Here is a 4178-nt window from a genome sequence, read left to right as displayed (position 1 = left end):
AAAAAACCAACTCAGTGTCAATTTTTTCTATTGTTTTTCTAGTCTCTATCTCATTTCTTTCTGCTTTGATCTTTGTTATTTCCTTTCTTCTACTAACTTTGGGCTTAGCTTGTTCTTCTTTTTCAAGTTCCTCGAGGTATAAAGTTAGGATGTTTATTTGAGGTCTTTCTTTTTTCTTTACGTAGGCATTTATCACTATAAACTTCCCTCTTAGAACTATTTTGGTTACATCTCATAAGTTTTGGTATTTTGTGTTTCCATTTTCATTTGTTCAAGAGATTTTTAAAATTTCCCTTTTGATTTCTTTCTTGACCTACTGATTGTTCAGAAATGTGTTATTTAATTTCCACACATTTATTAATTTTCTAGTTTTCCTCCTGTCCTTGATTTCTATTTCCATACCATTGTGATCAGAAAAGATACTTGATATGATTTCAATCTTCTTTTTTTTTTTTCAATCTTCTTAAATTTGTTGACTTGTGGCATTGTTAGAGCAAGTGTCACAGCAAGTGGTCCCAAGGACAAACTGAGTGGCACACAGAGAGTCGGAGAGTCAGAGAATCAAAGTTTATTTGCCAGTGGGCTCAGAATGGTCTCCCCACCAAATTCTGAGTCCTGTCTACCTGATTTTTCCCACTTTTATTTTGGGGTAGTCGGAGGGGTGGGGTATCTGGTTGCTAATATCCACCAGTTAATAGGTTAGTATTATGTTGATGCACCAGGTAAAAGGGTAGTTGATGCACCAGGTAATAGGTTCAGTGTTATGCTGATGCATGTCTTCCATGAGGGGTGTGGGTCTCAGGTGCCTTCAGCATAATATATGATTTTTCTTGGAAAATTTTTCATATGTACTTGATAAGAATGCATTAATATATTCTGCTGCTGTTGGATGCAATGTTGTATATATCTGCTAGGTCCATTTGGTCTAAAGTGTAGTACCATCCCAACGATTCCTTATTGATTTCCTACCTAGATGATCTATCCATTGTTGAAAGTGGGGTATTGAAGTCATTTATTATTTTTGTATTGCTGTCTATTCCTCTTTTCAGATCTACTAATATTTGCTTTATATAAGCCAACTTTGTTATTCAACCTAACAGAGTGACATAATCACAAGCTGCTTACTAGTTGTATGACTGTCAGTTTAGTTACTCAAGTTCTAGGTGCCTATGGAAGAATATCTAGCTCACAGAGTTGTTGTGAGGATTAAATAATACAATATAGAGAGGCATTAGAACAATGCCTGGCATATAATAGGCACTCGAAACTATTAAACTTTATTATTATGATGATTAACACCATAGGCTTTGGAGTTAAACAGACCTGGTTTCTAACCCTGGCTCCATCATTTACAATCTCTCTCTCTCTCTTTTTATTTTATTTTTTTAAACATGGCGTTTTATTTAACCTTTTTTTAAAATTCTTCCACTCTGAAATTTGGGTAACAAGGGCTAAAATTCAATGAGGAATATATACATGAAACAAGGTGAACATTCAATAAATATTATTTTTATTACAATAATAATGATATCTCTTCTATTTCAGAAATTCTCTGATTCCAAGAAAAAATTACTGAGTGAGATTATTTTACAATTTGATTTCCAACACTGCTCCTTTTTAAACTACCATATTTTGTGCTTGAAACATGCTTCAAGAATATAAAACTCTCTTCAGAGAGCATTTGCTGAGGGGCACATTGGCCGTCAGGGGAACTGGGAACCCCTGGTTTCTGCTGGCTGAAACCTTCCTCTGAGCTCTCCGCTGACGGGCTGCCTACGTCTCAACTGACGACTCTTACTCTCTCCAAAGCATCAGCATCCCATTGCCAGGAGTCTCTTCCAGAAAGGCGTAAAAATCTCTGTGGCATTTTTGTCTTCTTTTAATATCTTTGGAAGAAAAGTTAAGAAATGCAAAGTATGAGCATTGCAACATTTTAAAATAGGCTCTTAAGAACTCAAAAACGACTAAGGAAAAAACTGTCAACTGATTCCTGATTGCCCTTCAACAACAGTTGAAGATTTACTGCTTTGTTGTCAAAGAAATATTTTCAAATAATGTCTGTGTATTTCTTCTTATATCTCTGTAACTGAAGCAAGGGACCCAAAACCAAAAAGTGCTTTTGAATCAATTTTAAGTATGAAATATGAAATTTGCCATCAGCATCTAGCATGTGTTTCCTACAGTAAACGCTCAAAAAACATAGGTAAATTATAACTGAAAAAATTACCTGAAATAAGTGGTCTTATAATTTAGCATTATTAAAGATGTATTTGGAAAGGTAAAAAGAGGAAACTTAAGCCTATATCAAGTACAGATGACCCTTGAACAAAACGGGAGTTAGGGCATCAACCCCTCCACCCAGTGCAGTTGAAAATCTGCATATAACTTTTCACTCCCCCTAAACTTAATGACCAATAGCCAACTGTTGACCAGAAGTCTCATTAATAACATAAACAGCAAATTAACACATGTTTTGTACATTATATGTATTATATACTATATTCTTACAATAAAGGAAGCTAGAGCAAAGAAAACATTATTAAGAAAGTCATAAGGAAGAGAAAATATATTTACTGTTCATTTAGTAGAAATGGATCATTATAAAGGTCTTCATCATCATTGTCTTCATGTTGAGTAGGCTGAGGAGGAGGAGGAAGAGGAAGGGTTGGTCTTGCTATCTCAGGACCAACAGAGGAGAAAGAAAATCCATGCATAAGTGGACCCACGCAGTTCAAATTCATGTTGTTGTAAGGGTCAACTGTGGTTATTTCTAAGTCTAGGAACAAAACAAAGAGTTATATTGTATGCAGAAGCTCTTAAATATCCTACATGTTATTTTGTCTGTGCATACTAACCCAGCATTAAAGTAAAAGATAATATGACTTCAGTATTTGAACTGCTTTAGTATTTGAACTGCAATATCCAACCTGGCTTGTTTTGTTAATTTTTTTCTTAGTACAAACTATTTCAATTTTAGATGAGCACTCGCTCTAAAAGGTTTTCTGGTCATAAATATCTTGAATAAAATTAAAGATGAAATTTTCTGGGAGTGAAATTTGCTTTGGAGTGAAAAAGAAAACTACATTGAGAGATTAAAATTAACTTTTTGGTGGGCACAACATGAGTAGTACATTAAAAATTTATAATATATTTTAAAATGCAATCTACCTACTACGCCTTGAAATTTTAAATCCTCTAAGACATTATGCAATATGTCAACCTTTCAATTATTAGTTAATGTCAAGAGCCACTTGGTCTGTGAACCCCATAATGGAGAGAGGCCAAATCTAAGACTAAAACAACCAGGCCTTGGTGTCCTGTTGAAACTAAAATTTCACAGAACATCAGACAAGGCCACTCTGTGACTGTGATGGATCAAGAAAAACAAGACCATCCAATAATCATATTTGAACACAGACAAAAACGTGAACATTGTCCAATGCACAAAAAGTGACCAAACATTCATCTATCCTGGCTAATGGGAGTGATTGCTGCTTCTTTACAAAGTATATTGTTATCCTGGATCTGGACTTTTCTCCTAAATAAAAATCTATTTAGATATCCAAATATCTTTATAGACTTACTTTCACTTCCTAAAAATATCCAATCCAAAGCAAAGACCCCACTTCCTTGGAGGGGCAAAGGGCCCTCCCCTAAATCACCTAACAAAAGCAAAAACAGCCTCTTACTGAGATACCTTTTAGCTTTTCAAAGTTTGTGTTCTCTTTTGCTGCCCAATGTAATAAATCCAAATTTTCAATCACAGGTATACTCCTGGTAATATAAAGTAAAGGGCATTGAGAAAAGTATGAGAGAATCCCTTTTCATTGTCAACCTTTTCCTCTTTACTCCTTCCTTTCTCTCAGCATATAAACTTTTAAAATAATAACTAATGCTTACTAAGCACTTTCCCTTTAATAGTTCCCTTTTTAGCCTCACAAATGCCCTATGAGATAAGCACTCAAAAGCACGATAAGATTAAGTAAAACACAGCTGATGAGCAGTCTGAGATTTCAATAAACGCAGTATGGAGGAAAAGCATGTGATCTTCATCACTATATAAAACTGCATCCTGACCAGGCGTGGGGGCTTAAGCCTGTAATCCCAGCACCTTGGGAGGCCGAGACAGGATAATTGCTTGAGCCTAGGAGTTCAAGGATACAGTGAGCTGTGATCAT

The 4178-nt window shown here is 35.2% G+C and overlaps 1 long non-coding RNA gene across 1 annotated transcript; it reads right to left on the bottom strand.

Annotated features, from left to right (window-relative positions):
• Nucleotides 1–491: 491 nt before the first annotated feature.
• On the bottom strand, nt 492–3856 carry LOC142873278 (uncharacterized). The gene is made up of 3 exons (XR_012921328.1): nt 3698–3856; nt 2575–2776; nt 492–1886 (listed from the first exon to the last, which is right to left on the bottom strand). It is a non-coding gene; the product is annotated as an uncharacterized LOC142873278 (long non-coding RNA).
• Between the last annotated feature and the right edge of the window lie 322 nt (nt 3857–4178).

The sequence above is a fragment of the Microcebus murinus genome, chromosome 10 (assembly GCF_040939455.1).
Source record: "Microcebus murinus isolate Inina chromosome 10, M.murinus_Inina_mat1.0, whole genome shotgun sequence".
Taxonomy (NCBI): domain Eukaryota; kingdom Metazoa; phylum Chordata; class Mammalia; order Primates; family Cheirogaleidae; genus Microcebus; species Microcebus murinus.
Note: the sequence above shows the minus strand (reverse complement) of the source record. Positions and strands in the feature narration are given on the sequence as shown.